Genomic DNA, 12,506 nt, shown 5'->3' on the forward strand with positions numbered 1-12,506 from the left:
ACGACCAGCCAATGGACCAGAACACTGAACGATTCATCTACGCTGACGACCTCTGTGTAACATCTCAAGAGAGTAGGTTCGAAGCGGTAGAAGCAAACCTCACCTCAGCACTAGATGAGCTACTCCTCTACTGTGAGCAAAACCATCTACACGCAAACCCTGCGAAGACCCAAGTCTGCTCGTTCCATCTCAGGAACCGGAATGCGAACTGACCTTTTAACATCAAATGGTATGGAACACCACTTGAGAACTGTTCCAACCCTGTCTACCTTGGCGTAACCCTGGACCGCACCCTCTCCTTCAAGGAACACATCAAAAACACCAAACTGAAAGTTAGCTCCCGAAACAACATCTTACAAAAACTGACAAATTCCAAATGGGGAGCCACAGCACACACACTAAGATGTACTGCTTTGGCCCTTTGCTATTCCGCGGCGGATTATGCATGTCCTGTCTGGGAGAGATCAACCCATGCCAAGAAACTCGACCCAGCACCGCTTGGTCACTGGTTGCTTGAAGCCGACCAACCTGAACAACCTACATATCCTCGCTGGCATTGCCCCTGCAGACGTGAGACGGGAAGTTGCCAGCCGAGTAAAGTTCACAAAATCTACCAGTGATGAACGCCACCTCCTCTATGGATGTGAACCCTCAGCCCAATGTCTGAAGTCAAGGAGAAGCTTCCTCAGCAATGTCCAGCCCCTAACAACATCTCGGGAAGAAACCAGACTCCAGCTATGGACACAAAGACTTGAGAAATATCCCCCTCCTATTGACATGGGAATCCCCCCTTCTGAAGACCTCCCCCCCGGGTCAGAAACACCATGGGTGAAAAAAAAAGTAAATCTGTAAAGGATTTCAGAAGTCTGAAGTGAAAGGGTCTTCCAATTAGCGTGGACAAACCCCCGTGTTTTATGTGCATTTTGAGCTAATTGCAAGTTCAGATCAAACATTTAGTTGCACTCCAACTTACTGAACGTTTATCGTGAATTAATTTAAGACAAAGTCAGAAGATTTTTTTATCAGTCGTTTTATGAACCATATTTTTAGCTGCTTATCTTGATGAGATTGTGGTGTGTTGCCGCTCGCAAATACCTCACACACGCGGTTCAGGGGCCTCATGTAATAGGAGTTGCGTGGATTTTGTTACGACACAGTGTGAGAACAAGATGGCACAGACGCAGGGACGTCGTTTAGCTCTAGGCGTATTTATTAAAATATATAAATGAAGTGTGTGACTAATCAAGATACGTATGGCGTGACTATGTGTTGTGTTTAACTGAGTGTTACCAGGAGTTGTTGAAGGTGTGCGAGATGCGGAAGTCCAGGGATGGCATGGCAAGCTCGGAGGTGCGTGGGCAGGGGAGAGGTCAAAGGCAGGAGCGAGGCGTCAAGGTCTGTGTCCAGGCGAGAGGTCGAGATCCAGAAAGGCAGCCAGGGAACCAGAGGGAATTCGGGGAGACGAGACACTCAGCTCGAAACCAGGAAACGGAGGAACGCTGCGGGATGACGACACAGGACACAAAACGATGAGCACAGAGGAGGAGAAACACAGAGAGAGAGAGAGTGCACATAGGAAGAGAGCTAGAGACGTGTAGACTTACAGGGGGCTACGTTCTGGCCCTGGAACGCAGGAGCGTGCCTAGAGACGCGTTTAGCGGCGCGCACTGAGGATGCGTAGCGGCATGCGCTTGCACCGTGACAGATTTTCTCCTAAAAATAGAAAAAAGTCAGATGTATTAAAGTATGCATACGCACAAATCCAAGCACATTTCTTTTTTTTACATAACAATCAACTTGAAATTGACCGCAGACGTTTGCATGGCTGAGCACGCTTAGACCCCGCCCCATATAGATGCACAAATCGTATTGGAAGTAGCCAAATACTTGAGCTCTGCACGCTCTGCCAAATCACAAGTCAGTAGGAGGTGCTTCTTTCTCGAGTTTCAAGCGCACGACCGCGGGTTGAAATTTAAAAAATGCTGCAGCCCCGGAAACCGCACACAGGCTGAAAGAAAAAATAAATGGTTGGGCATCAGGAAGAAGGTGAGGAAGATGAGTGTACATCGCCAAAAGAAACTAACGTTTGAAAATATAGTTACCACAACTGGCTAGGTGGGTGTCCCCTTCCTCCCGACGGACGACTGGTTTGATATGTAAAACCTTACAAGACTGAGTGATTCTGATTACCTCCGATATAGATATAGTTTGTGTACCTTACAACAAAATGTGTTCTTTCCCTTTTTTAAATTTAAACATGCTTGCATATCAAAAAGGATACCAAACACGCCGACTCTTGTTTGATTACTCAATTTATTATTACAACCCAGGGGAGCTAGGAAGTAGGAACATTTCTCCCGGGTCTCTTGTGCCCGAACCACCGGCAGTTGCTGTTGGCCCGACATGGCCAAACTGCTGCTGGAGTCACAGGAACACATTGTGACAGCAATAGGTGGCAAAATGATAACCTACATAAATCAATAGACGTCCTCACAAATATCAATAGGAATATGAAGCATTAAATGCTTTGGCAAAAAAGTGCATTTTGTGTCCTCGCCCTGATTTTTTTTACATTGTTGAAATCAAATGTTTGAAAAGTCCAAACGACCTCTTCGGCGTGTTGCACAAAGTATCCACGACCTGTAGAAATGTGCGCACGTGAAGCAAGAAGTTGGCGTGAGCCAGTGCACATTTACACGACCAGTTCAGTCTTGATACGTCTCATCTTTGCCATGAAAAAGGGCTTACGGCAGGTTTTTGTGGTTTGTAAGCTTAATACATGAGGCGTGCGTGTGCGCGCGCATGTGTGTGTGTGTGTGTGTGTGTGTGTGTGTGTGTGTGTGTGTGTGTGTGTGTGTGTGTGTGTGTGTGTGTGCGTGCGTGTGACTTTAAAACTACAGTTTTTTACACGACAGTTACCTTATGACATATCATAATAATTATATAATAGTTAGCAAAATATGATGGGAAAGTTTTAATTTCAACAAGTGTACAGTATTTGTGTGCTAGCAATTTGTGTCGTTAGCATTAAGAAAAAGATCAATTACATCATTTACACAGATATATATTCTCAGGGGAAAAGTATGGCTTAGGTCAAGATATTATTGTTTATAACACTGAACTCATATTTACAACCTTAAAAAAGCTTTGGTATTGTAGCCTAATGGAAGAATTGTTACAATGTTTTTAGCTGTATTTTTTATAGCCCTTGGCTTGAACTACTGTGGTCTGAGGTTATATAAATGAGAAAAAAAGATATAATATACTCACACACACACACACACACACACACACACACACACACACACACACACACACACACACACACACACACACACACAGGTATATATATATATATATTTTTATATATATATATATATATATATATATATATGTAGCTGAGATAGGCTCCAGCGCCCCCCGCGACCCCAAAGGGAATAAGCGGTAGAAAATGGATGGATGGATATATATATATATAAATATATATATATATATATATATATATATATATATATATATATATATATACAAACTCCGTTTCCATATGAGTTGGGAAATTGTGTTAGATGTAAATATAAACGGAATACAATGATTTGCAAATAATTTTCAACCCATATTCAGTTGAATATGCTACAAAGACAACATATTTGATATTCAAACTGATAAACATTTTTTTTGTGCAAATAATCATTAACTTTAGAATTTGATGCCAGCAACACGTGACAAAGAAGTTGGGAAAGGTGGCAATAAATACTGATAAAGTTGAGGAATGCTTATCAAACACTTATTGGGAACATCCCACAGTTGAACAGGCAAATTGGTAACAGGTGGGTGCCATGATTGGGTATAAAAGTAGATTCCATGAAATGCTCAGTCATTCACAAACAAGGATGGGGCGAGGGTCACGACTTTGTCAACAAATGCGTGAGCAAATTGTTGAACAGTTTAAGAAATACCTTCCTCAACCAGTAACTGCAGTTGGTCACTACATCTGTAAGTGCAAGTTAAAACTCTCCTATGCAAGGCTAGGTGTGTTCTAGGTGTTTATCAACAACACCTAGAAAAGCCGTTGGCTTCGCTGGGCCTGAGCTCATCGAAGATGGACTGATACAAAGTGGAAAAGTGTTCTGTGGTCTGACGAGTCCACATTTCAAATTGTTTTTGGAAACTGTGGACGTCATGTCCTCCGGACCAAAAAGGAAAAGAACCATCCGGATTGTTATAGGCGCAAAGTTGAAAAGCCAGCATCTGTGATGGTATGGGGGTGTATTAGTGCCCAAGACATGGGTAACTTACACATCTGTGAAGGCGCCATTAATGCTGAAAGGTACATACAGGTTTTGGAGCAACATATGTTGCCATCCAAGCAACGTTACCATGGACGCCCCTGCTTATTTCAGCAAGACAATGCCAAGCCACGTGTTACATCAACGTGGCTTTATAGTAAAAGAGTGAGGGTACTAGACTGGCCTGCCTGTAGTCCAGACCTGTCTCCCATTGAAAATGTGTGGCGCATTATGAAGCCTAAAATACCACAACGGAGACCCCCGGACTGTTGAACAACTTAAGCTGTACATCAAGCAAGAATGGGAAAGAATTCCACCTGAGAAGCTTAAAAAATGTGTCTCTTCAGTTCCCAAACCTTTACTGAGTGTTGTTAAAAGGAAAGGCCATGTAACACAGTGGTGAACATGCCCTTTCCCAACTACTTTGGCATGTGTTGCAGCCATGAAATTCTAAGTTAATTAAAAATAAAGTTGAACATCAAATATCTTGTCTTTGTAGTGCATTCAATTGAATATGGGTTGAAAAGGATTTGCAAATCATTGTAATTCCGTTTATATTTACATCTAACCCAACGGGGTTTGTATGTATATATATATATATATATATATATATATATATATATATATATATATATATATATATATATATATATATATATATATATATGAAAAAGCAGTTTATTAATAAATAATATTTAACTGATATTAAGACATTTTCACAGCAATTAAAACATTCTTAAAATTGCAGATGTTTGCCAAAAGTAGAGGGATGATTCGATTTTTTTTTTGTAAATATCATGAATCGTAATCATGTCTTTAAAAAAACATCCTACTTCCTGTAACATTCTGCAATGTGTCGAAACTCATGTTTTTCTTTTAATTTTGTCTCACTTCCTGTCATAATTTGAGTTCAGCTGATTCGATTGTTAATATTCCGAAATAGATTTTCTGACACAAAGGAACTCAATAGGAACGCGTCTTATTTTACATGTTTAAATAATTGCATGCCCGATCAAAGCATGTTGTCTTGCTCTTACACTCATGTTGGTATATCCATGGCAGTTAATCCATGCAGAACAGTGCGATGCATTTAAGAAGAAAGTCAGTCACCCACAGACAGATATGCAAAGTGTCCTTCAGCTGGTTCATTTGCACCCTTTTGAATTTGCTCATCAGTATTCCACTTGTCTACCTTGTTGCCGTGCATAGTTTAGGGAGTGGCAGCAGAATGGGATGATCCATGCGGTGATCAGATGCGTTTTCGGTGTTGCTTTAATCATTATCTATTGTATTCTGGACGAAGATAAAGTGCATACAATTTTGGAAAAAGGCTTATTGATGTCAAATATTTGTTGTTATTGATTCATTTTTGGAGAACAGACTGCAGGTATGGAAATTGATCACAATTAAGTCTGGCAAATCAGAAAGATGGCTGTTTTTTTGTTTGTTTTCTACAGGCTGCTTTGTTATTCATCACTATACCCATTTTAAATACGTTGGTACCTCAGTTTTCTTTTGTAATCTGTTACCGAATCCCATAGGAAACAAAGTAAATCCGAATAGAATTTACAATTCCAATTGGAATTGCAGAACTCAGCAGAACTGAAATTCTTGAATGTCAGAGGTGCGTGGATGTTGGAACAGTTCGAATCGGTTGAGTAAGGTGGGATATGGAGAGGTTTGTATGTTGCCCATTCATTTTCAATGGGGGGGATTCCTGGTAATTGCGAGTAATCAGGGAATTTCCTGAACCGGGGAACATGCTGGCTTTTTTTTCTCCTGTCCAGCCACTCATATCAAATCATATTGTTGATGCAGATGTCCATATTTGCTGTACAGATTTACTTAACTAAAGAGAAGTGTCGGATACTTCTCTTGTTGCCTTATTTGTATCTGACTTTATTAAATGGATTGATATATTAATTTTTGGTGCAGAATAGATTGAAGAAAAAAAAGGAAACCAGAGGGGGAAATTGTGGGGACAAGAGGGGGATAAGACAGAGGGACAACAACAACAACAACAACAACAACAGAACAACATCAGCCAATACAAATTTGTACAAATATGATGGTAAAAGTGATAGCAAAGAAGCAGTTAGTGAAGTAAATGACAATAACACAGACATGGCAATGAACATTATTGCCCTACAAATGGAGCAATACAAATACCAATAGAAATATCACTATTGATAATGAATAATAACAATAACTAACTCTATTATCAACAATACAATTGTTTCAAATGCAACAATACATGCAAGTAATTATAACTAGAATTCCAAAAGAAAGCAGATAAATGGAGGGGAATAAAGAGAAACGGACTGTATTAACCTTGTAGATTGTTATAGTAATAAAAACAGGTTAAGCTTTAACAGTGTGTTGTGTTAATATATGTTTGATGAAACGTGATTATGTGCATGAGTGTATGTATGCATATGTGCTTGTATACGTACAGTATGTGTATATGTATGTTTGTACAGTGAATATGAGTGTGTATGTATGTACTGTATTTGAGTATGTACATTTGAGCGAATGTACCTATGAATGTGGGTAAGTACCAATGTGTGCGCATATATATGTATAAATGAATGTATGTATGTATGTATATATGTATGAATAATTGTGTGAATGTGAGTATGTATGTGTATTTGTATGTACAATATTTTTGTCTCGCAGTGTTTGCGGAAGCCAAAGTACAGCCCCAGCCAACCAGAGAGCCCAATCCAAAACAGCAGGTGCAGTGCCCAAGGAACAAGGGACCACCAGGCCCACGCAGCCAGGCCGCCCAGTGACTGCCCAGTGACTCAACACAGAAAAAGGTCAAGTGAAATAACAGACAGACAGGGCTTTGCTGTCCGTAACACACACACACACACCGCAAAATGAGCTAACGTTACGACAAAAGCGAATTAGCCTTCACCTCAAGGCAGGACTGCAAGCGAGCTGAGCTGCCTTTTATATTTCTATAGGTCAACGGGCTCATAGTGATGTTACTAGTAGTTGACTGGGAGGTGTTTATTATAATTTGGGGAGAGTCCGCTGCCTGATGCTAAGCACTGACTACATGCGCTCTGAATACGCACTGCTGATTGGCTGTTACCGCTCTGAATACGCACTGCTGATTGGCTGTTACCGCTTTGTTTGTAACCAATCAGATGGTTGTGTGGGTGGGACAATGCTGGGTGCTGTGTAGAGTACTGACAGAGACAGAGGCAGAAGGAAGCGGAGGCGTGTGGAAACTCGTTCGGTACACCTCCGAACGGAGCCAAAACCCCCGTACCGAAACGGTTCAATACAAATACACGTACCGTTACACCCCTATAAACAAGTTAACATAGTGCACCATTTACTCTCTTTTAGTTTAGACAGTTGTTGAAACAAACAAGCTTGTTTACCTTTTTCAGATGACAATGCTGATCTCTTCTTTTGGTATTTTGTATTTTTGGTCTTGTCATCCTCGTCCGGACAGAAGGGTGACAAGGCAGTGTGGCTGGATCAAAACAGACATCGGAGACGCTTTACTGAACCAAAAGTTGCTTTATTACAAGCGAGCAATCATTATACAGGAATGCAGTTCCTGGAGGAGGTCAGTTAAAAAATGAGTCACTCCTAACTTGGAGAAGCCAAACCATCAGTTTTATATCCCTCCTTCCTGTCCCTGGGTGTGTGCTAAGTCAGGACAGCATACCCTGACCAAACAAGGAGATGTTCGTCTGTAAGTGACTGAAAAACAACAGATGCCGGTCGTAACTTAGATTCTGTCATCAAGCTAAACATGTTGTCTCTTCTCACGGATAGGGCAATCACCTTTGCATATCAAGGTCCAATTTTATTGCCTTTTCTTCCACAAAAACTAATCCAATCCATACACAAAAGTCAATACTAAAGAGCCCTATGTTATTATGTGCCCAAACTGAAATACCTGCAATTTAAACTGGTGGTTTGCTTTCTCCCAGATAAATATTTGAACATTCCCCATATGAAAACATAAAATTAGTTAATTCACTTCAATGTGACCCCAGCTCGTTGTGATTACTTACAGATGTCCAACGTTCTCCAAATCAACTGTGGTGATATGAATGACGTCTTCTTGGAGGACTTGGTCTTCACAGGTGTTAGATGTCCTACATGTGGTGGCTGTCCATTCAGCAAAGGCATATGTTTGTGCTACTTTTGTTGACAACATTGAATCAGTAAACTTTGCCAGCGTAGCAATCTCCTCTGCTTCTCTTCCACGTAGCCAGCATTCATGCTAGCATGTAGCTAACGGCATGAGCAGAGTCGTAGCTCAAGCTGACCGGAAGCACTTGTCATTGTTAGCTGAGGACGGTGACTACTGCTTGCTTTCACCTAAGTCTCCAAGACACAAAAAAGTCTCCAATATCCCCGGGAAAAGTCTTTTGATTTATCGCCAGTAGCTGTTTACAAAAAAAGTCGCCAAGAGGATTGGCAACATTGTCTGCGCCATCCTCTAATACATGGGTGTCAAACTCTGGCCTGCGGGACAAATTTGGCCCGCCGTGTAATTTCATTTGGCCCTTGAGGCAATATCAAATTAACATTAGAGCTGGCCCGCCGGTATTATACAGCGGCGGTGCCGCTGTAACACCGCATTCACCGCTAATACTCATACTTGCCAACCCTCCCGATTTTCAGTGCCCCTCTCGAAAGTCTCCCGGGGCAACCATTCTCCCGAATTTCTCCCAATTTCTCCCGATTTCCACCCGGACAACAATATTGGGGGCGTGCCTTAAAGGCACTGTCTTTAGTCTCCTCTACAACCTGTCGTCACGTCTGCTTTTCCTCCATACAAACAGCGTGCCGGCCCCTGTCACATGATATATGCGGCTTCTACACACACATAAGTGAATGCAAGGCATACTTGATCAACAGCCATACAGGTCACACTGAGGGTGGCTGCATAAACAACTTTAACACTGTTACAAATATGCGGCACACTGTGAAACCACACCAAACAAGAATGACAAACACATTTCGGGAGAACATCCACACCGTAACACAACATAAACACAACAGAACAAACACCAAGAACCCCTTGCAGCACTAACTCTTCTGGGACGCTACAATATACACCCCCCGCTACCACCAAACTCCACCCCCGCCCACCTGATACCCGACATTAATGAACTAGCATCCCAGAAAAGATGGCAGGTATCTGGCTTGGACGCATCAGATTAGATCAGTGTGTTGCAAACTGAGCAGTTTAAAGTCCTGAATGGTTGGTTTATTCATTGTTATTTTATTTTCAAATGTATTAGCCTGTGGAAAAAGTTAATGTTGATATTTACCTCAGAAGGCTGCAAATAGAAAAGAGGCATTCAATTTTTTATTTAAATTTGATTTAATATAACATTAATGTTTTTTCGTTTGTTTTTTAAAAGTTGATTTTGCACTATTAAGTTATATAAGCGTTGCTTGTTCCATATTCAGTGTTAAAGCAAATCAGTGTAGCAACCTGAGCAATACTTCCTCTTGCTACTTCAAGGCTTGAATGTTTGATTCATTCATTATTGTTATTTTATTTTCAAATTTATTATTAGCCTGTGGAAAAAGTTTATTTTGATATTTACCTCAGAAGGCTGCAAATAGAAAAGAGGCATTCAATTTTCATTTAAATTTTATTTGATATGCCATTGATATTTTTTAATTATTATAATTTGAAACTCGATCTTGCATGTCACTATAAAGTTATATAAGCCTTGCTTGTTCAATATTCAATGCAAAACTTGTTTGGGTCCCTATTAAAAGCTTAATTTGTTTAACGTTGGCCCGTGGCTTTGTTCAGTTTTACATTTTGACCCACTCTGTATTTGAGTTTGACACCCCTGCTCTAATACGTGTTGTGCTTTAAGATGATATTTCAAATTTGATGTGCGCCCATGGTAAAAATGTTTGTTGCTGCAATACCAACAAGTTACCTTAGTTTAATCAAAAGTCCTGTTTTGAAACTGAATGGGCTGCCCCTCATGGCAATCACAGACTTTGTAACAAATGTGCATGTCCTCCGGGTTAAGCCTTGACCCGGAGGACGTGATTAATCTTCATTCATATTTGATAACGCGATAATTTATTTTTATTAATCACATGCAATAACGCGTTAACGTTGACAGCTCTGATATATACATTAGGAAAATGATGAATAAGTAATTATTTTAGCGCATTGAATCGGAATAAATGAAAATCACAATTCAGATTATTTTCAGAACCCCTAATAGATAGATATTGTAAATAATAATAATTGAGCAATATATTTTACTGTGAAAACCTGGCAGATCAGTAATCAGAGCTTTAGAGTAAAAATAAACGTGGTACCGATTATCTATTTACAGTAATCCACTGTAAAAACGATTGTAGATTTTGCATCAAAAACAGGTAAATACCAGTCGTACCATTTTTCAATTTACATTAAGTCAGTGTAAAAAAAAAACAATTGTAGTTGAAAAAAATTGAAGTTTGGTAACTGATGTGTGGAATGCATATAAATGACAAATGATATGGATAAATAGACAAACACATCACTCTTAAATTTTATTGAAGACTCTTGATGGCGATGAGTGGCGAGAAAGGAACGGCACCTCCAGGAACGGCACATCCCTACTTTGCTATGAGTTCTTTCTTGAATTCAAAGTGTTTATTTCATCAAAGTGCGGGCACCCTTGTTATAGCCAAGATCGGATGGACAATGACTGTGTGCTCAACTGATGCAATCACACACGTGCGTGAGGCAATCTCGGCACGCTTGGTACATTTAAAGTAAAGTATCGAAAGCAGCTCTTGTAGCTTTTAGCGCAAGTAAATTGCATTTCTGCTATCGAGGTGACAGTACAAGACTACAGTAGGTTCTCTATAAAACTACAAAAGAGTGCCATACTACCCTTGATTGTTTCGTTAGATTTCTATTGCAACAACACATCATCAGTAGGGTAAAACTAACCTGACTCACGACAGCCTAATCCCAGCTCACGTTCCCTATTAGTGGGTGAACAATCCAACTGTGGACCAACTCCAAACTCATGGCATGTTCCTCGAGGGTGTTTTCCCAACCATTCTACATGTGTTTTGTGGACTTGATTAAGGTATTCGACCGTGTCCCTTGGGAAGTGCTGTGGAAAGGGCTCAGAGAGTATGGGGTATTGGACCAGAATCAGCAATTCCAAGTCCGAGTCCATGGTTCTCGCCGGTGAAAGGATGGAGTGCCATTTCCGAGTTGGACAGATTCTGCCCCAAGTGGAGGAGTTCAAGTACCTCGGGGTCTTGTTCACGAGTGGGGGAGGAGTGGATCGTGAGATTGACAGGCGGATCGGTGCGGCGTCTGCAGTGATGTGGAACCTGCATCAGTCCAACGTGGCGAAAAAGAAGCCAAGCCGGAAGGCAAAGCTCTCAATATACCGGTCGAGCTATGTCTCTATCCTCACCTATGGTCATGAGGTTTGGGTTATGATTGAAAAGACAAGATCTCGAGTACAAAGCGGACAAAATGAGTTTCCTCCGTCGGGTGGCAGGGCTCTCCCTTACAGATAGGTTGCAAAGCTCTGTCATTCGGGACATCTAGTCAGAATGCCCCCGAACGCCTCCCTGGGGAAGTGTTTAGGGCGCATCCAACAGAGGGAGACCACAAGGAAGACCCAGGACACGGCGGAGAGACTATGTCTCCCGGCTGGCCTGGGAACGCCTCGGGATCCCCCCGGGAAGAGCTGGACAAAGTAGCTGGGAAAAGGGAAGTCTGGACTTCTCTGCATAGGCTCCTGCGACCCGACTTCGGATAAGCCGAAGAAGATGGATGGATGTTTGGCTAGACCCGGTAGCGATTTGGTGCATTCATTGGTGCAGTGAAATACAGACCCTAAGGCAGTGGTTCTTAACCTTGTTGGAGGTACCGAACCCCACCAGTTTCATATGCGCATTCACCGAACCCCTCTTTGGTGAAAAATATATATATATTTTTTTTTTCAAATTCAAGACAAAGTTATATGTTTTTGGTAACACTTTAGTATGGGGAACATATTTTAAGTAACAAAGACTTAATTTAGAGTTTTTGGACACTAGGGGAACATATTCTAAGAAACAAAGACTTAATTTGCAGTTATTTGGTTAGGTTTAGGATTAGAGGGTTAGGGCCAGGGTTAGAGGGTTAGGGTTATAATAAGGCCATGCCGAATAAGGCATTAATAAGTACTTAATAATGACTAGTTAAGAGCC

This window comes from Nerophis lumbriciformis, linkage group LG14 (assembly GCF_033978685.3).
Source record: "Nerophis lumbriciformis linkage group LG14, RoL_Nlum_v2.1, whole genome shotgun sequence".
Lineage (NCBI taxonomy): Eukaryota > Metazoa > Chordata > Actinopteri > Syngnathiformes > Syngnathidae > Nerophis > Nerophis lumbriciformis.